General features: G+C 39.1%; 1 long non-coding RNA gene across 1 annotated transcript; it reads right to left on the minus strand.

Annotated features, from left to right (window-relative positions):
- Positions 1–991: 991 nt before the first annotated feature.
- LOC140528119 (uncharacterized) lies at positions 992–19,963 on the minus strand. The gene is made up of 3 exons (XR_011975083.1): positions 19,864–19,963; positions 8,890–9,004; positions 992–1,076 (listed from the first exon to the last, which is right to left on the minus strand). It is a non-coding gene; the product is annotated as an uncharacterized lncRNA (long non-coding RNA).
- Between the last annotated feature and the right edge of the window lie 1,817 nt (positions 19,964–21,780).

Genomic DNA, 21,780 nt, shown 5'->3' on the forward strand with positions numbered 1-21,780 from the left:
GTACTGCATTTCCTTTGTATCTGTATTCTCAGTGCTGAGCATGATGTTTGGCATATAGTAAGCATTAAATATTAATAAATGTTTTCATTCAAAGCTGGTGTCCCAGGGTCCTGCCTCCTTCTTATGTTTTTGTCCTTCCTCTTTATCCACATTACTCTTCACCATCACTGTCATCATCACCACCATGTCATGGTCACCGTCATCACCATGGCTAGAACCATCATTTTAATCACCACCACTACCATCTGCCTCACCACCAGAACCATCATCTTCATAACCACCACCATTACCATCATCATTATCAACTCTGCAACCATGATCATCTGCATTCACTGTGTCCTTGCTGTATGTTGGCCTCCATGTTGGGTTCTGAGGATGCAAGGATGTCCTCAAGGAACTTACCATTTTGTTGAGAGGTAAAATATGCCTACCTCTCAAGGTTCTTATGAAAACCAAGAGGAATAATGGTTGACTAACTATGTGAACTTGGGCAAGTCACTTTACTTCTCTGGAACTCAGTTTCCTCATCTATATAGTTGAGGAATTCACTAGATGATTTTTAACACTTTTTTAGTTTTAACTTAAATATTAGTGGAAAAAACAAGTATTTCCACATATGCAATGGAACACAAAAAAAGATTACATATGAAACAGTGAATCTCCATTGCATATCACATTTTTAAATAAAAAAGTCTGCAATAAGTTCCAACATTTACTTTCAAAACTGTTCTGCTTCAGACCATTTTTTCTTGTCTTATGTATTGGTTTGGTTTCATTTTGCTCATGGTTTCTCCCATTCATTTTAATTCTTCTAAGCAACATAACTAATGTGAAAATGTGTTTAATAAGAGTGTAAGGGTAGAACCCATATAAGATTGCATGTTGTCTTAGGGAGAGAAGCAGGAGGGAGGGAGAAAAAATTAAAACTTATGGAAGTGATTGTTGAAAACAAATTAATTAAATTTAAAAAACAGAACAAAAAACTATTTGGGTTGTCTGCACTTTTTTCTCATCTATTATGCACATTTTGTTTCTTTCAAACAGCAAAAATATGCCTTCTCTCTTTCATCAGCCACCTAAGTGAAAAAGAAAAATAAATTCCTGTAACACACATATATAGCAAAGCAAAACAAATCCTTGAACTGGCCTTGTCCAAAAACAAATATGTCTTACTCTGCACTGAGTCCTTCACTTTTATCAAGAGGTGGTAGAATGTTTCATCATGATAAAAATGCTTCCCCTCCACCACCTCCACCCCAGAGATAGAACTGATAGACTCTGAGTGCAGATTGAAGGGTTTTTTTCTTTATTTATGTTTCTTATTTTTCCCTGACCACTATGGCTAATGTGGAGATGTTTTGCATGACTTCATATGAATAATGAGTACTGCATTTCTTGCCTTCTTAATTAATGGGAGAGGGGTGCAAGAATGGAGAGAATTTGAAACTGAAAGTAAGAATAAAATTTTTTTAAAATAATGCAGAAGAATGTTGAAAACTAAAAATAAATAATTTTTAAAAAATAATGCAAACTAAATTTAAAAGTAAGAAAAAAGTTCATCATGAGTGTTTTGGAAGTGTAGTTAGTCATTAAGTTGATCAGAATTTCCAAGCCTTTCAAAGTTGTTTGTTCTTACAATTTTATTGTCACTGTATAAACTGGTCTACTCACTTCACTCTACATTAGTAATACTCTAAATTTCCCCAGGTTTCTTTTTTTTTTTTTTATAGTTTTATTTATTTATTTTTAGATTTCGATATTCATTTCCACAAAATTTTGAGTTCCAATTTTTCTCTCCATCTCTCCCCTCTCCCCACCCCATAACACCTTACATTCTGATTACCCCTTCCCTCAACGTGTCCTCCCTTCTATCACAACCCCCACCCTTCCCTTATCCCCATCTTCTCCCTTTTCTTGTAGGGTAAGATAAATTTCTATACCCCATTACCTGTATTTCTTATTTCCCAGTTATATGCAATAACAATTCTCAGCATTTGTTTCTAATACTTTGAATTCCAACTTCTGTCCCTCCCTCCTTCCCCACTGAGAAGGCAAGCAATTCAATACAGGCTATATATGTGTCGTTTTGCAAAAGACTTCCATAATAGTCATGTTGTGTAAGACTAACTATATTACCCTCCATTCTACCCTGTCTCCCCTTTTTTCTATTCTCTCATTTGACCTTGTCCTATCTCAAAAGTGTTTACTTCTAGTTTCTCCCTTCTCCCATTTGTCCTCCCTTCTATCATCCCCCTCACCCCATTTGTCCCCTCCTCCCCTACTTTCCTGTAGTGTAAGATAGATTTTCATATCAAATTTAGTGAGCATGTTATTCTCTCCTTAAGCCATATATGAAGAGAGTAAGCTTCACTTTTCCCCTCTCACCTCCTTCCTTTTCTCCTCCATTGAAAAAGATTTTTCTTATCTCTTTTATGAGTGATAGTCTGTCCCATTCCATTTCTCCCTTTCTCCTCCCAATATTTTCTTCTCTCAGCCCTTAATTTAATTTAATTTTTATTTTTTTATGGTTATCATCTCTTCTGATTCAACTCAACCTGTACTCTCTGTCTACATATGTATGTGTGTGTGCACATGTGTGTGTGTATAATCCCTCCACCTACCCAAAAAGTCTCAAGAGTTACAAAGAGTTACATCTTTCCATGTAGGAATGTAAACAGTTCAGCTTTAGAAAGTCCTTTATGATTTCTCTTTCCTGTTTACCTTTTCAAGCTTCTCTTGATTCTTGTGCTTGAAAGTCAAATTTTGTATTCAGTTCTCGTCTTTTCATCATGAATGCTTGAAAGTCCTTTATATCATTGAATGACCATTTTTTCCCCAGTTTTGCTGGTTGGTGATTCTTGGTTTTAATCCCAATTCCTTTGACTTCTGGAATATCTTATTCCAAGCCCTTTGATCCCTTAATGTAGAAGCTACCAGACCCTGTGTTATCCTGATTGTATTTCCACAATACTCAAATTGTTTCTTTCTAGTTGCTTGCAATATTTTCTCCTTGACCTGGGAACTCTGAAATTTGGCCACAATATTTGGTCTCTTTGAGGAGATGATCAGTGGATTCTTTCAATATTTATTTTGCCCTCTGGTTCTAGAATATCAAGGCAGTTTTCCTTGATAATTTCATGAAAGATAATGTCTAGACTCTTTTTTTGAACATGGCTTTCAAGTAGTCCCATAATTTTCAAATTGTCTCTCCTGGATCTATTTTCCAGGTCAGTTGTTTTTCCAGTGAGATATTTCACATTATCTTCTATTTTTTCAATCTTTTGGTTTTGTTTTGTAACTTCTTGGTTTATCGTATAGTCATTAGCTTCCCTGAATTCCCTTCTCATTTTTAAAGAACTATTTTGTTTAGTGAGCCTTTGAACTTGCTTTTCCATTTGGCTAATTCTGCTTTTTAAAGCCTTCTTCTTCTCATTGGCTTTTTGGACCTCTTTTTCCAGTTGAGTTAGTCTATTTTTAAAGGTGTTTATTTTCCTCAGCATTTGTTTGGTTTTCCTTTAGCAAGATGCTGACTCCCTTTTCAAGCTCTTCTATGACCTGAGCCTATTTCATGTTCATTTTGGAGGTACAGGAGGCAGAAGCCTTGACTTCCTCTGAGAGTATGCATTGTTCTTCTTCATCCGAAAGGATGGAAGGAGATACCTGTTCACCAAGAAAGTAACCTTCTATGGTCTTATTTTTTTCCCCCTTTTTTGGGCATTTTCCCAGCCAGTTATTTGACTTCTGAATCTTTTGTCAAGAGGAGGTTCCTAGTGCTCCTCCTCCCCCCAGGACCATGCTCAGGGCTGAGATTCAGATCCCCTGCTCAATTCCCCCAGAGGCTTTAAGCTGAGCTACTCAGATAATGGACCCAGGCTGCTTCCTAGGTGTCTGCCACCTGCTGCTGCTGCTGCAGCCACCTCTGCCACCACCTGAGGCCAGTGGTGTGGGGACCCTGCTCCCCTGTTGCCCAGCTGGGAAAGCCCTCCCACGATGACATTTGAAGCTTTCTTTGTCGCTTGTGGGTTGAGGGATCCTCCCTGCTGGGGATTCTGCCCCAGACGCTTGTTCCATTCCTGTTCCTCCCCATGCCATGTGGCCAGGGCTGAACTCTTCTCTGCTCAGCATCCCGTGGAATAGAATTTTCCTGTTGGCCTTCCAGGTTACCTTTGCCTGGAAATAGGTTTTGCTCTGTCATTGTGTGGCTTCTGCTGCTCTAGAATTTGTTGAGAGTCATTTTTTACAGATACTTTGTGGGCTGTGGGGGAAGCCCTAGAGTATATGCGTCTTTCTACTCAGCCCTCCTCAGATTTCTTTGAGACCATGCCTTTTATCATGTCTCATAGCATCATAGTATTCTCTCATATTCATATACCATAACTTGTTCAGTCACTCCTCAATAGATGAGTACTCCCTCATTTTCCATTGCTACAGCAAAAAAGAGAGGCTATATTTTCGTATAACCTTAGGTAGCTTGTTTTACCTAAGATTAATTGCTCCCTTAATCTACCCTTCTCTATTTCCCCTTTCTCTCTTCTCCTCTTTCCCCCCTATTTCTGTTCAGAGAAACGTATTTCTTTACCCAATTGTGTGTGTGTGTGTGTGTGTGTGTGTGTGTGTGTGTGTGTTCTTTCCTTCTTTGACCAGTTCGGATGGGAGTGAATTTCAAATATGAACCACTCTTCTACCCAGTTCTATCTCCTTGTTTCTACAGATTTCTACTTGCACATTCCAATTATTTAACATAATTTTCCCTTTCCTCTTCTTTCTCCCTAGCCCCTAGGGTATTCTTGTAACCCTACACTTTCCCTTTTTCTTTTAAGATCATCAAGATTTAAAAAACTACTCCTAGGTCTTCTGTCTAATTGGACTTCCTCTATGGCCCCTAACAATGATAAGGTTCAGAGGGAACACATGTATCATGTCCCCATATGAGAACCTAAGTAGTTTATCCTTGTGTAGTCCCTTGTTATTATTCTTTCATTTTTCCCTTTTTTATGTTTCTCTTGACTTTTGTGTTTGCATTTCCAAGTTTTCAGTACTGCTCTTTAGATCATGAAGACAGGTCCTTTATTTCATTAAAGGTTCATTTCCTGCCCCTTCCCCCATGACATTATACTCAGCTGGCTGTAATCCTGTACCCTTTGTGTTCTCTAATACTATGTTCCAAGCTCTCTATTCCTTTACAATGGTGGCTGCTATCTCATGTGTGATCCTGATTGTGTCTCTTGGTACCTGAAATCTTTCTTTCTCATTACTTATAGTATTTTTCCTTTGACCTAAAAGTACTGGATTTTAACTATAACAAACCTGGCAGTTTTCATTCTAGTATTTTCTTTCGGAGATGACTAGTGGATTCTTTCTAATTTCACTTTGGCCTCTGGTTCTAAGAGATCCAGGTAGTTTTCTTTTATGATTTCTTGAAATATGATGGCTAGACTCTTTTTTTGGTCATGGCTTTCAGAAAATCTAATGATTTTTAAATTATCTATCTATTTTCTTGGTATATCTGTTTTTGCTATGAAATACCATACTTTTTTCAGTCTTTTAACTTTGCTTTAATACTTTTGATTTTCTCATGAATTCATTAGCTTCTGTTTAGTCCATCCTAATTTTCAGGGAGTTTATTCATAGGCAATATTTTTAATCTTTATGCCAACTTATTTCCTTTCCAATTCTTTCTTCCGTAGCTCCCAATTATTTTTTCAATTTTTTTCCGCTATAAATTTTTCATTTATAAAAGCTTTTAAAACCTTAAAAAAAAAAAACTCTTTTTTCATCCCTTCCAGGAATTCTAGTTGAATTTGTGCCTAAGCTATGTTTTTCTTTCAAGGATTTTTTCTTTAAGGATTCTGAGAAAATGGTGAAATAGATCAGAAAATTCCAAGCTCTCAAGATTTCCCCCCACAAAAGAGATAAAATAGCACTTCAGAACAAACAGACTGGTAAAAATAAATAAGAGTAAAGGAAGAGCAGGAGGAAGTTAGGTCCCTGGGAAGAGTAAATGCCTCCATGCTAGGGACCACTTAAACAACAAGCAGCAAGCACTGGGTTTAACTGTGCAAGAAGGCTGCTTCAGCACCAGCCACAGGAACTATTACCCCTGGATCAGTGAGAGAAGTTGGGCATCTGAGCTGGAAAGATTGAGGGAACCTCTGCTAACAAGGAATACCAGACCCAGCAGTGCTTCAGAGATACTGCTGGGGTGGGAGGGAACCAGCACATGACTCATGAGTGCAGAAGCAATGAGGCGAGGATGTGACTGGCTGTAGGCACTTACAGAAGGCTAGAAGTCTTGGTTTTGGTTCCAGGGCAGAGGGGAGAACTGAAGATCTGAGGTCAGAGGTACCATCCCTCATACCCCAGGACTAGAGGTGACTACAAAAACTAAGCTATTCAAATTTTTTAAAAATGAATGGGCAAAGGAGAATGAATTCAACCATAGAGAGTTACTGTGGGAATAGAAAAGATCAGAGCTCATTTTCAGGAGTAGATATTAAAGCAAAGAAATCCTCTTCTACACCAAAAAGTATGTCAAATGGTTACCTGCCCCAAAAGATTTCATCGGGAAATTTTTTAAAAAGACTTTAAAAATCAAATGAGAGAGACTGAGGAAACTGGTTTTTTTTTAACAAAAAAAAAAAAACAACAATAAAAGAAAAACAGGAAAATTGTGAAAAGAAAGTCAATCAATTAGAACAAGAGGTCCAGAATCCTAAGGAAGAAAATGACTACTTGAAAATCAGAACTGGGTGGGGGGAAGCCAGCAAAGTTATAAGAGATCAAGAATTGATAAAAACTAAATATAAAGAATGAAAAAATAGAAGAAAATGTGAAACATCTCATAAGAAAAACAACTGATCTGGAGAACAGATCAAGAAGAGAAAACATAAGAATAATTGAACAACCTGAAAGCTATGATCAAAAAAGAGAATCTTGATACAATAATACAAGAAATAAAGAAAACTGTCCTGAAGCATTACAACAAGAAGAAAAATAGAAATATAAAACATCCATCAATCACCACCTGAAAGAGATGCTACAAAAAAACCCCACATGAATATCATGGTCAAATTCTGAAATCCCCAGCTCAAGGAAAACATACTATGTACAAGAAAAAAAACAATTTAAATATGGCAGTGCCACAATTAGCATCACACAAAACCTAGCAGTGGTGACATTAAAAGACCACTGGTCTTGGAAGAGTATATATTGAAGAGCAAAAGACCCGGGATTCCAGGTAAAAACTGCCATATCCAGCAAAGGTAAGCATAATTCTGAATGAAAAAAAGGACTTTTAACGAACTGTCAGATTTTCAGGACTTAAAAAAAACCCCTGAACTTAATAGAAGATTTGACAAACAAGAAAAAAGAGAAATACAAGGTACATACCAAAAACTACAAGGCACTCAATAAGGACTGATTGTTTAACTTTTATGCATGCAAAGTGTAAAACACATGTCTAAGATTGTTATTAGCAATTGGGTAGTTCATAAAAAAGATTTGGGTAGACCTGAGTATAATATGACTTTAAAAAGTAAAATTGGTTAGGAACAACTAAAATGAGTAATTATCTTTTACAAATGAGGTGCAAGAGAAAGAACCAACATAGAGAAATTAGATGGGAGAGGAGGGCTGTTAGTTCTGGAAATCTACTTTCATCAGGAATAGGTTTAAAAGGGAAACATGTGAATATATATATATATACCCAGAGAGAGAGAGAGAGAGAGAATATAAAAGTCTTCTAAATTCAGAAAGAGGTAAAATGTGAAGGGAATAGGGAGGTAGGAGAGGATAAGGGATGAATCTCTAGAGAGGAGGGTGAGGGAATAGGTTAAGGGGGGTATAGAAGGGTGTTTAGATTTATGGGAATGGGAGGACATGGGAGGAATCCTTGGAGCAGGAGTAGGTTAAGTAATAGGACAAGGTAGCAGTAGAAGTGAAGTAGAGGAATTAGGAGGGATAGGAAATAAGAAAGATGAACAAACATAAAACAAAGGTCAGGAGTAGAATCTGTTAGGGAAAGTATATGTTTATATATGTATGTACGTATGTGTATACATGTATATGTGTGTACATAACTATATCTCTGTATAAATATATCCATGCTTAATTATAGCTCTGGGAGAGGAATAAAGAACAAAGTAAAAAGTGCACAGCAGAGAAAAAAAGAAAGCTTACAAAGAAGCAAAGGAAAGATGGATAGCTCTCAACACAATAGACTATTTATTACATAGGTTTTCTTGAAATGGGAATTTATTGCTATATAGTTTAAATCCTCATTTATGTTCTGCTGTGCACAGAACTTGTTTTTTTCCCATTTCTTATTTTGTATTTCAGTTTGTAATATGTTTCTTTTTTATTGTGTGTTTGAGTTTTAGAAAAATAAAATTTAAAAAAATATTTAAGAAAAGAAATTTTGCTCGTAGATATTTTGGAGTCATTTTCTTCTGGGTTTGTTCCTTGAGAGTCTCCGTCTCCACAATAGCTCTTTGGGTGGGATCCTTTGTTGTTGCTGACTCATTCTTCCAGCCCTACTTCTTGATTTCAGACTTTGTGTTAGGAGCAGATTGTGAATTTCTGAAAGGAATGTCTAGGCTTGTCCTTCTGCTTTCTTCAGTATACTGAAGTTATGTCACTCTGGGATCTCAGGGACAACTCAGGCCTGCAAGCTTTCAGTTCTAGCAAAGTGGTCAGATCCAGGGCAAAATCTGATCACTGTCTCCCTAGCTAGAGCTGAGTAAATTTCTATTCTGGGTTTTTCCTTTGAGCTGTAACCTGGCCTCCTCTTCATCTAATTTCCAAACTCCTGTTCTAAACTTATCCTTTTTTGCCTCCTACCCTAATTCACCTTCATTCCCTTCCCCGTTTTGTCCCCGTTTCTCCCCATACCTTTTGTTCAGTTTTCCCTCTGCCTTGGGTCAAGTCTTTCATCTTGTCACTGAGACCAGACATAGTGTCAATGTACTGCTCCTGAATTATAAAAACGATGAGGATGGCTGTGCAGCTGGCAAGGAAGATGACACAAAAGAAGTTAACAGATAAGTACCATAATTTTGCTGGTGATACCGAGGGCTTCTGTGTAGGCACCCAGTTGTTGAAGACTACAACTGCCACAGCAGCCAAACAGTTTTGCCAATGATGATGAAACTTTCAGATTTGGTGCTGGTGGTGGTGGTGGGGTAACAGAAGGATAGTAAGTCAATGGGAAAAGACACCAAATTCCACCTCCCAAGTAGCTGGCTTCACCTCCCCTCTCCTCTCCTCTACATGCTTACCTTCTACCCCCAAATCAGAAAACCCCGGGAATTATAGCTCTCTGTAAGGGAATGGCTGTTTTTTATGGATGACAGACTCACTGAATCATGGGATTTAGAGCTGGGGGATATTACAGAGACCATCCCCCATATTTTACAGATAGATTTATAAGGATGTCTTTGCTCTAGTGGACAAAGTCTTGGGTTTAGAGTCAAGAGAACCGTGAGTTTAAATCCTATCTCTGATAATTATTAGCTATGTGACTATAGGCTAGTCACTTTGCCTCTCTGAGCCTCAGTTTCCTCATCTGTAAAATGGGCATTTTAATATGTCCAATGCCTACCTCCCAGGGGTTGTTTAGTGGCATACAAGATAAAGTATATGAAGTGTCTTGCAAATTTAAAAGTGATATATAAATGTCTGCCCTCCTTTTTAAAAATTTATTTACTTTTAGTTTTCAACATTCACGCTTATAAGGTTTTGAGTTCTAAATTCCCCCCCCTTCCACTCTTCCTTTCCTAAGGTGGCATGCAATCTGACATAGGCTATACATGTATGATCACATTAAACATATTTCCACATTAGTCATGTTGTGAAAGAAGAACAAAAGGGAAAAAAACATGTGAAAGAAAAAAACCAAAAGAAAGAGAAAATAGTAAGCTTTGATCTGCAATTCAGATTCCATAGTTCTTTCTCTGGATGAGGACAGCATTTTCCACCATGAGTCTTTTGAAACTGCCATAGATCACTGCATTGCTCAGAAGAGCTAAGTCCAACAAAGCTGGTCATCGTACAATGTTGCTTTTACTGTGTACAGTGTTCTCCTGGTTCTGCTCACTTCACTCAGCATCAGTTCATGAAAGTCTTTCCAGGTTTTTCTGATATCTGCCTGCTCAGCATTTCTTATGGAACAATAGTATTCCATTACATTCATATACCACAATTTGTTCAGCTATTCCCCAACTGATGGACATCCCCCCAGTTTCCAATTCTTGATCACCACAAAAAGAGCTGCTATAAATATTTTTGTACTTATGGGTCTCTTCTCCTTTTTAATGATCTCTGTGGGATACAGATATTGTAATAGTGATACTGCTGGATCAAAGGGTATGCACAGTTTTCTGGCCCTGTGGGTATTCTTCCAAATAATTCTCCAGAATGGTTGGATCAGTTCACAATTCCACCAACAGTGCACTGTGTTCCAATTTTCCCATATCTTTTCCAGTATTTACCATTTTCCTGTTTTGTCAAGTTAGCCATTCTGATAGGTATGATGTGGTGCCTCAGAGTTGTTTTAATTTGCATTTCTCTAATCAATAGCAATTTTGAGAATTATTCATCTGAAAACTGTCTGTTCATATCCTTTGAATGTCAGCCTTTTTTATTGATCTAGTGAATTTAATACCAAATCTCTCTCCTTTGAAAGTGAGGAAAGTTAGGAAGAATGATCACATACCCCAATACTCCAGAAAAATTAAAATAATTCAACCCAATGCATAGATGGACCCTAAAGATTACAAAAGACACTTGTTTATATTCTCCCTGCACTACCCAGTGACCTCACCTTGTGTTCTAACCAGCTCCCTGCCTTCCCTCTCCCCATCTATCCTCAGCCACAACAAACTTCATATAGAAGAAGACTCAGACATACTGTTTGGGGGCTAGTCAAATATTATTTCATTTCCAATGAGGTGGTTCAAACACTTTATCCCACAATCATATTCTCCTCATCAGAACCCCACATCCACCACAAGACCCAGCCTCTCTTGTATTTTTTACCTTCTGTGATCTTTCTTTGCCTTTCCAGTAGTACCAAGCTCTTTCCTTTTTTGTCTTCCTCCATTGCCCGCCCCCCCCCATTGCTTCCTCTTTCACTGGTTCCCTTCTACCCCTTGATGCCCTCATTCATTTGTCCCATCTCATCACTGGCTTTATTTGCTAGCTCATTGCTCTATTATCCTCCATTGGCTCCTCCTTCACTGTTCTCCACTAGCTTTTCCCTTACAGGTTCCCTATTCACCATTTCCCCCTGCCCCTGACAACACAGGCCTCACCTACACTGATCCTCCTCATTTAGGGTGCTTATTGTACCCCAAATGTCTCCTCCTTCATTGGCTCCCCTCCTTCTCTAACTTTCAATTCATCTCTCATCCCTTCCTTGTAGTTACACACACAGACAGACAGACACACACACACACACACACACACTCTCACACACACACACACACACACACACACACACACACACACCCCCAAGTGCTCTTTCATTGATTATATCCCCTTCATTAACGCCCAAACTCTTTCTTAACCTGACTTCTTCACTGCCCTGCATCGCCCTAACATTGGTCCTTCCCCTAAGATGTCTTACTGGCCTCTATTCACCAGCCTACCCTGATCATCTCCTCTCCCTTTTCCCTCTTCATTGTGTGAAAAGAATACTTATTATATTATTCACAAAATTATTATACTGTTTAATCCAACTTTTTGTGATGAGATGTTTCTTGCACCAGAATGTCACCTTACCTTAGCAACTCTCTAGGAATGCTGGAGGAGGTTACAAAATATTTGAGCTTCCTTGGGGTTCTGGATCAATCCAAAGCATTTTTGTTTTGGGTCTCTACACTCAGGATTTGTTTTTTGTCCAGCTTGTGTATTGGGTTCCCTTCACTGGATTCCTATGCAATACCTTTCTCAGATTATTTGTGTGTGACTTTCATGAGGAAACCTTTACCAAAATCCTATATAATATTCCAGAACCTGGGAAGGGAAGCCATCCCTTCTTTTCATCTCTCTCCTCTACCAAATGATCTAATAAATTTCTTTCTGAAATTATTTCGGATTCTGGGGTTTGTTCTCCCAAGCAAGAATATGGTGTCAGAAATGGGATTCCCTCATAATTGCCCCCCAAAACCTGAAGGCTCTCCAAGACCATGGAAACTGAACAAGTCTCTGTGATTCTAGGATTGAGAATAGGTGCAACTGACCAAAACAGGATCACAGCAAACACAGCCAGAACCTGGTAAGTCTCCTTGGGCTCAGGCTGGACACAGTCTAAGCCCTGACTCTAAGTGTCCACTAGATTAAGGGGCTGTGCTTGGTCTTTGTCCAAGGAAAGATCTGGTTGGGTTAGAATTTGCCCAGACCACCCTAAGAGAACAACAAGTAATCCCCTTGATTTGATCACTCAAGAGCCTGGGAAAGAGTTGTAAAAACTAAAAATTTAGTTAAATTAAATTAGTGGTCCTTTGGTGGAAGTTTTTCCTTTTTTTGTTTCTTTTTTTTCTGTTTCTTCCTGTCTTTCTCCTCATCTCTTCCTTAGATACCTAATCTGTGACTGACTGGTCACTGTTCAGTTAAACTGGTGAACATGGGCATTTGTTCTACACTCATTCACTTAGGATGACCCTAGAATAGTGAGGGAAACTTGTATTTGGCAAGCAGTGAGGAGGACTTTGACTGTGGCTTCCAATTTCAAGGTTTTGTTTACCTTGGAGAACTTTTTAGGGAAACACCTCTTCATCTATATAGGCTCCTTTAAGATCACATAGAAAAGGAGCTTAGAAAAGTGGTGAAGACTAATGAAGTTTCATTCCTAAAACAGCTCTCCCAGTTATCTGGAACAGTAATCATGGATTTATTCACACTGACTTTTTGTTAGATTTTCAATGGGAAATAAGGAGGAAACCTGTGAGATTCTTTTCTTTCTCTCTGCTTTCATAACCTTGACCAGGCTGGAGATTACAGAGATAAAAACAGAGAAGTAAAGGAAGGAAATCTTTTCCCTAGTTTGTAGGAATGTATAGCACTGTAAACTAATTAGAGACTAAAAATTGTAACTGAAATGTAGTATCTTAACTGTAAATTCCCAAATTATGACTAAGAGGTTTTTGAAACTGCTAAAATGTTTTTGGTGGACTTTTAGAGGTTTGCAGATAGAATAAAGATTACAAAGAAATGGCACATACATCTATTACTCTCCCCTTCCTGGAGGGTGATAAATGCAAGTGATTTCACCTACTGAAAAAAAAGCAGAACAGAAGCTAGTTTGAAAAGACTCAATAGCATTTAATTGTTTAGACAAAATAGTCACCTCGGTAAAGAAGTAAAAATATAACAGTTAATTGGTTTTATGTCCTAAAACTCTGTCCTTGAAGGACCAAAGAAGGGCATGTCCCAATCCTTAGATCCTTATGTGCATCAAAAAGAGGAGGATAGAAAGGTGAAGCAGCCTCATGAATCTTTGAAAATGGGCTGATTGAAAGCAGTGCGCTCTATAATTTGTGGTGCTAGCAGCTAAGGGTCCTTGGAAAAATTGAGGTCTTGAACATTACCATTTGTGACTGTAAATCTAGATTTGATTATAATTTGTCCTGAAACTAAATTATAATGTGGTCTCATTTAAAGTGAGATGTGCCCCCTTATTAGGATAATTGTGTTAAATTATAACAGTGCAAAATATCTTTGTTATATGACATAAAGGAAATATGCTTGGAAACTGCATGGTTCAGGAAAACCTGAGGCCAAATGTGGTCTCAGAAATTTATTAGCTGTGAGATCTAGTCACCTCACCTGTTTGCTTCTGTTTCCTCATCTGCAAAATGGGATAATAATAGTGCCTTTCTTCAAAGGTTGTTGTGAAGATCAAACACAGTAAGCACCACTTAAATGTTAGCTTTTATTATTTTTATTAAGTATAATTGTTCTGTACTTTTTTAAAAAAAAATGCTATTGTTATCGACTGCCATATTAGTAGATAGTGATTTTCTATATAAGAGGATTTGGGAATGATTCAAATGAACTGATATTATTTGACTGGGGAAAAGTTTTGCATTATGTTTTAAAATTCTATAATATTGTTTGTATTATTGTTAGGCTTCTAATTTTCCTTGCATCATGATTTGGGGGAATCTATTGTATAAGAGAAGGGCAGCTAGGTAGTATAGCAGATTGAGTGATGGGTCTGAAATGAAGATTCATCTTCCTGAGTTCAAATCTGGCCTCAGACACTGACTAGCTGTGTGACCCAGTCAAGTTACTTACCCTGGCTTAACTCTGTTCCTCATCTGTAAAAATGAGCTGAGAAGGGAAACAGCAAATCACTCCAGTATCTTTGCCAAGAAAATCCTAAATGAGATGATGACAACTTGGTCACAATTGAAAACAACTGTCAACAACTGTTGACAACTGTGAAAGAAATGTTAACTTGAAAAATGATACCCTCAGATTGTTGCAAATGTGTCATTAGAAAAGTAACTTCTTTTTTAATCTGGATGCTATTAGATTATGAATTGAGCTGTTAAAAATGCGGTCACAATGTTTGAAAACATCTAAGTATTTAATTGGGCATATTTTGCTTTAAATAGATAAAGCTTAGGGTACTTTCCATTTAGGCAGTATCATAAGATCTTATCACTCTACTGGCAGCATATTGTAAAGTTCTGAAGTAATGAAGTTTGAAAAATTAATACCACTCCCAGCTAAAGCAGGAGGAGTGAGAAGTTTGCTTATAGTAAAGAGTGAGTTTTATCTGATAGGTTGTTTTGCTATCACTTATGAAAATTATGAAAGTGTACCTAGAATAGTACATATTGAAATTACATCTTTGACCTAATTTAGAAACATTGGATTTTAGATTTAAACTTTCATTTTTTCTTAGGGTTTAATAGGCAATATGAATATTTGTTGGTCTGGGAGTCTACAGTAGCCAGCAACTTTTGTAGGAGTTTTTGAGTGAACTTTCATGTATTCACTGATTATGTAAATTCTACAATGTGGTTATTCTTAATTCCTAATGATTTCTACTCCAGGATGGATTGAAACTAGAAAAGATAAATAAAGCCTTATATCTGCCTACATGTGTTTATATGTGCGTACTGTTAGCTGTTATTTCAACATGAGAAAAATAATAATTACCTGGCCCTGAGCTGTGATTAGTAAAGTTTTGCTATTTGAACTAAAATCTCTTGGGACTGTAATTCGATATTATTCTGAGTTTTTATTCTGAGGTATGATTTGTCTGAATTGTCATTAAGCCAATAATCAACCATTCAAGGGAAATGCCATATGCTGCCTAAAGGGAATTCATTCAGAGAACTGCAACAGGAAAAGTTGACTGATGACCTTGTGTAGGTGAAGGTGGGATCCTCTTGACTCAGCTTCCCCATTGTGCTGTGTTCATCCTTTGTTTTTGAAGAAGACAATGACATCAGAGAAATGATGACATGACTTGCACTTGACTTTGTTTTGAGTGAGGGAGGGCTGTTCAAGGTCACCATCCTCACTTTCTCCTCCTCCCCCATTGTGCTATTTCCTTTCTGAACAGGGAATTTTCCCATCTGATTAATTATGAGCCTGGCTTTTGATACTTTGTGAATAATGTGGAACTTTGCAGCATGATTGGCTTTTAAAAATGACTTTTACCTGGAATCAAACAGAGCTAAGGGAGTATTCCCCCTGTTATGCTATGTCAGAAAAGTCTCTGTCCTTGGAAGGACAGTCTTTTTCTTTTTCTTTTCTTTTTAGGGACAGTCTTGATATTGATATGACCATATCCTTTCTTTTTCCTTTCATAGCAAATTTCTATAATCAAGACAGGTGAACAGTAGGAACTTTTGTCACTGAATTTTTAAATCTATTAATTAATCAATTAATACTAAAACATCTCTGAGTTACTATAACAGAATGAAAGATCTTACTGTTTTTAATCTGAATTTGTGGTCAACTCCAAATCCTAAGCAACTAGCTATAAATGAGTTCTTAGGTTTGCATCCCCTTGCTAATAGTTAGGTCCTTAAAGTATCTCATTCTTTTAGGATGATATGGAGATAATATATATCCTCAAATGAGAGGGACAGAATAAAAATGTAAATGTTTTTAAATCTAAATTTAATGAAGCAGTAAATTTTGAGAATGCAAGATTAGACTGTTTTTGCAAGAACTAAGATATACACACACATACACGCATATATACAGGCTTTGGGTATGTTTTAGTTATTAACTTAATAAGTTCTCAAAATCGGATTAAGGATTTCATATTAAATTTACACAAAATTACATTAATAATTGTAAAGAAAGTTTTAAATCTTTTTTCTCTTTTGAGTTTGACAATATTAAGAGACAGAAAGGTTCATTTTACATCTTCATGGATCCTTTTTTAAAATTCTTCTTTCAACTTAATGACATTGGCCATGTCAGATACAGAGTTCAAGTAAAGATAGAGCAAGTGAAAATCTGAAATTCTCTGAAGTTTCAGGTGAAGTATGATATCCTTAAAGCCTGGTTGTTAATAGGATTAGCTTCATAAGATTTGAGTTGGTTTTTACCACATAGGCCAGTTACTGGGAAACCCAAATTTAGGGGGCCATACTAAATTGTGTTAAGTCCTTGTTATTAGCAAATTTTAGCAACATTAAATAGGGAATCTATGCAGGTAACTTGGAACTAAAGATGTAGATATGCTAGAAGTTTTATTCAATCCTCCCGAGAATGAGGCCTATTCCAGAATTTCCAAGGGAAGATGTTTCCAGGACAGTTACATGTGATGACTGGAACTCAAGATGAAATACGCTGATTAAATGGGCATTTTGAGCGGATTATGAGGAGACTTGAAGTTATTTAAGACTGATAATCATTGTTGTACTGCTCTGAATTTTTTGTTTCATGGTGTTTATGTTTGCCTACAAAAGGACAATGCCCAAATTCCTTTTATTACTTGATTAGTGATCAAGGTTATTCTTCTTACAATTTTTTGGTCAATTGAAAGCCTCTTCTCTGCTTTTATTAATTTCTCCTTACCAAAATTTGACTTATGGGATCATAATGTTAACTGCTTGGCATTCCTCAGGTTGAAGTCAAAGTGAAGTTTGAAGCTCCCCAAAATGACACAATTATTTCCATAGTTAACTGTATAAGGGAGGATTTCCTTAACCCAAGTTGTCTTGGTTATCTTGGCGACCAAGCTAGTACTTCACCCTCCATACATGGAACCACTGGTTACAGCAAATGGAAGAATTCTGAACGCTGTGGATAAGTTCACTTACCTTGACAGTATACTTTTCAGGGGTGTACACATACATAATGAAATTGATGTACACATGGCCAGAGCTAGTTAAGAGTTTGGGGAGCTCAAAAGGAAAGTGTGAGAAAGAAAAGGTACTAGACTTCCTACCAAACTGAAGGTTTACAGAGCCTTTGTATTTATTTCATTGTTGTATGACTATAAAACCTGGACAGTATACTAGTACCAAGCTAGGAAATTGAATCGCTTTCATTTGAATTGTCCTAGGAAGATTCTGAAGATCACCTGGCAAAATAAGATACTGGACACTGAGGTCTTTTCCTCAAACTGAATTGCCAAGCATTCAAACTCTACTGCAGACAACACAACTCCAATAGGCAGGCCAATTTGTTCAAATTTCAAATATCTGTTTGCCTAAGGAAGATTTTATGGAAAACTCACACAAGGCAAGTACTCACATGGAAGTCTGAAGAAGCAGTTCTCTCCCCTTACTACATCACCCAGGCTTACTTCTTTCTACACATCTTTACTAACATCCTTTCTTCCTCCCTCTGCCAACCCCTTACAATACTCTTCACCTCTTTCTTCATCCAAATATGACCCTTTTCTATTCCCTCCTTCATTAAAACTTCCTAACCTCTCCAACCCACACCGATCTCCATCTACTCAAGTTTAAAATCCTGCATTTCTCCATGTTGCTATCCTGTATTCTCCATGTTTGCCAATTTTTATCTCTCCATGTTTTTCATCCTGTACTTCTCCCCCATGTTTGTAATTCTGTGCTTCTCATATTTGCTCTTCTACATTTTCACTGTCTTGTACTTTTCTTCCACGCTAGTTATTCATTGCTAGAGCAATCTACACAATAACCCTAATAATGTAAGGGAAACAACACTAAAAAAAAAATCAGATTTCTGATCAATGAAGTGACCAATCATGACTTCAGAGAACTGTTAGCTAAGGATACTTCCCAAGAGGCAAAGAGGTGGTGAACTACCGGTACAGAATGAGGCATTTATTGTCAGACATGGCCAATCATAGAGGACAACTAGGATCTTTGAGAAGTGATAGCAATGTGAAAAGGGGTCAGCAATAAATTTAAAAATTAAATAAAGGTGTTAAACTGGATGAGGTCTAAGTTCCCTTCTGATCTGAGATCCTATGACTGTAAGTACACACATACACATACACACAAACACACAGTCAGGAAAGAAGACATAGAATAAAGGGAGTTGGGCCACCTCTGCTTACAAGGGATGAAAAGATCAGCTGAAAGGGATGGATACAAAGGTCAAAGGCTCAGGCTAGAACAGCAGGCAAAACCTAATAAAAGGAAATCTTCTGAGGAATTAGATTCAATTCAAAGAACTGGTCTAGTAAGGTCTTTTCCTCTGGAATTGATTCTTCTGTACACAGGCTGAGCCTATCGCTTATCTACTAAGCCCAGGGTCCCGAGGCAGGGGCAGAGTTAATAAATATTTTTAAGCACCTACTATGTGCTAGGCATTGTCCTACATGCTGGGAATATACAGAAAGGCATGACATCCCCTGCTCCCAAGGAATTCACAATCTAACAGGGAAAGACAACACATAAAAAGATGCTGAAAGGTGGTGGAGGTGGGGTCCATGATGAAGTCCTTACCTGGAAAATGATCTGAGGATGTGAGTGTTTCAGAGTTGATTTCATCTTACAGAATAATGGTCCACCATTGTTCATCTTGCTATTTCTTAGGGTCCACAAAAAGTTGACATAGAGCCTTGTCTACCACAAACACTTTAGGAAAAAATTCCTATTTCCCTCTGGAAGACTTAACTTGCTCTTGGATTTAAAAAAAAAACCAAAACTCTTGAACCCCAAGACTCTGCCCTGCTCTTCTAACTCTGACGTCTAAAGACCCCAATATTTCTGTGCCCAGGAATGTGCTTTTAATGCCCATGATTAGAAGGATGGATCTGCTGTGCCTTTGGCTAGGAGTGAGATATCAGATTTTACTTCTTGCTAAGCAGTCTCTTTGAATGCCCTCAATTTCTCCAAACACAAAGGGCCGAGACTCCTTCCAGAAGGGACTGTGATGTAAGAGTTGGGGACCATCCAAGCCCCCTAGGGGCCATTACTTGCATTATCTATGCCATACACACTCACAAGTCCCTTGTTCCCCATTCTAACCCCTCCCCCACTCCCAGGGGATTTACTCCCAACAAGTGACCAAGAACATTACAGATCCATGCTTTCTTTGGAGAGACAGAATGATCACGTTTTTAATAGACTGATTGGGGCTGAGAAGATAATTGCTACCCAGTACTGGGGTTTAGAAGGAGGCTGAGAGCCTGGATGCACCTCTTAGTCCTTCTTATCTTGCTCCCAGTCTTCCCAGGGGCTGAACCACTGAGTCAGGCAAAAAGTGAGAATGGTGCTAACGCATCCAAGGCCCCCTTGGGCTTCCCTGGGCATTAGAGAGGCAAGGAGAGGAGAATAAGAGTGGAGGTGCTAGGGGCCCTAATTTTCCCCTTCCCCTTACTACAGTCCTGCCTTTTGTGGGCTGATAACCTAAAGTCTGGAAACCTAGGAGGGAAGGGGAAAGGGGACTCACCTTCAGCTCACTGCTCTTCCACCTCGAGCAGTACAGTACTCCAGCAGGGTATCCTCCAGTCTAGGTCTCCACTGTTCTTATCCCATCTCCGACAGGATCCCAGCTCTGACAGCCTAAGTTGGAGAAGAAGCTGTGGCCCCTACCCTAGGGTTGCTGGCCACCCCTGCCTACTGCGGTGCATTCAGTAGGGCCAAAAAGAGCCACTTTGCCCTCTCACCACCCACTACTCATAAAGACACACTACCTCCCGATGCCCTGCCAGAGAGAGGCTCCCTGTGGCTCCAGGGAGGCACTGTGAACATTCAGTTGGGAGCCAAGCCCAGACATTCCTGGGCCACTGCCAAACCTAGTGGGCCTTCATCAGGACTACACGATCCTGACCCTTGTCCCCCTCGGTACTTGGTGCTGGGCTAAGGTAGACTGGGCTGCCGGCTTCACTTAGCTTGCCATTCTGAAGTTGTTGCAGGTCCTGCAGTGGTATTGATTCCCTCTGCCTTGGTGGCCCCAGCACCTCTTCTGCTCATGGAGTTGGCCTGTAGATAGCTGGAAGACAGCCTTGTATCGTTTAGGCTTCTCAAGCCACTTTGCACGCAGCCTTAATGGGGGTGCAATTTTACCTCCCTGCTCTCTCCCCAGTCTCTCTCAGGGCAGGGAAGCTACTGGGAGGGAAAGCTAACAGGATGGGTTTCAGGGGGGAATGGACGTTGCAGGCCCAGCCTCCCAGTTTCTCTTCTGCTCTTCGCATCTCTTCCTCATTTCTAAAGTACACACCATTCTCCAGGTTCTCGGAGTGACCCTCCTCCCAACTTCAAAAGAGGTTTGGAAACCCACATGGAAGATGGCAAGGGGCTGAAGGAGGGAGCCCCCGACAGGAGGATGGGTGCCCTCCATGGATAGAAAGGTTGCACAGCAAGCCCTTGGGAACAGTGAGTGGGGAGAACAGCTCCCAGCACTGCCTTTTCCTCATCCTCCTCCTTAACAGCCTGGGAGAAGCCAACGAAAGCCTGAGGGAAATGGGGCTGACTGGTACTCCTTGGTCTCCTCTACACAGACCTGTGAGTAGACCGAGCTGCCTGAATGGGGACCCAGCCAGCTGGGTAATTCAGCTTATCATCTTCCTTCTGTGTCCCCACCCCACCTCATCCTTCTCCTCTCCAAAGGACGTAAAATTTGGATAGCCAGAAGATGCCCAGTTAACTTGGGGTTTTCCTTCCTTCCTTATCTTTCCCCAAACCTTACACCAAAGTGCACTCTGAAGCCCGTACTTTGCACAATAAGTCCCTGCCCAAACTCCACTTGATGGCTTCAGAGTGATTATCGATAGTAACTGTAGCTCTCCCAGCTGGATTTACTTATTTTTGTCACTGGATTCAGATGGCTCTGGAGGAGAAAGTGAGGCTGGTGACCTGCACAGCCCTCCCTCACTCAAACAAAGGCAAGTGCAAGTCATGTCATGATTTCTCTGATGGCATGGTCTTCTTTGAAAACCAAGAACAAACACGGAATGGTGAGTAGAGTGAGCTGCCTGAATGGGAACCCAGTCATCTGGGTAACTCAGCTCATCTGCTTCCTTCCGTACTGACCCCCAACCCATTCCTTGTCCTCTGCAAAAGAAGGTAAATCTGGATGGCCAGAGGACGCCCAGTTAACTTGGGGTTTACGGGCCAGATTCCTTCCTTCCTTCCTTCCTTCCTTCCTTCCTTCCTTCCTTCCTTCCTTCCTTCCTTCCTTCCTTCCTTCTTTCCTTCCTTCCTTCCTTCCTTCCTTCCTTCCTTCCTTCCTTCCTTCCTTCCTTCCTTCCTTCCTTCCTCTCTTCCCTCCCTCCCTTCTCTTTGTTAAAACCCTAACCCCAGTACACTTTGAAGTTCATACACTGCACAATACTAGATCCCTGCCCAAGCTCTACTTAATGCCTTT

Source organism: Notamacropus eugenii, chromosome 2 (genome assembly GCF_028372415.1).
Source record: "Notamacropus eugenii isolate mMacEug1 chromosome 2, mMacEug1.pri_v2, whole genome shotgun sequence".
NCBI lineage: Eukaryota > Metazoa > Chordata > Mammalia > Diprotodontia > Macropodidae > Notamacropus > Notamacropus eugenii.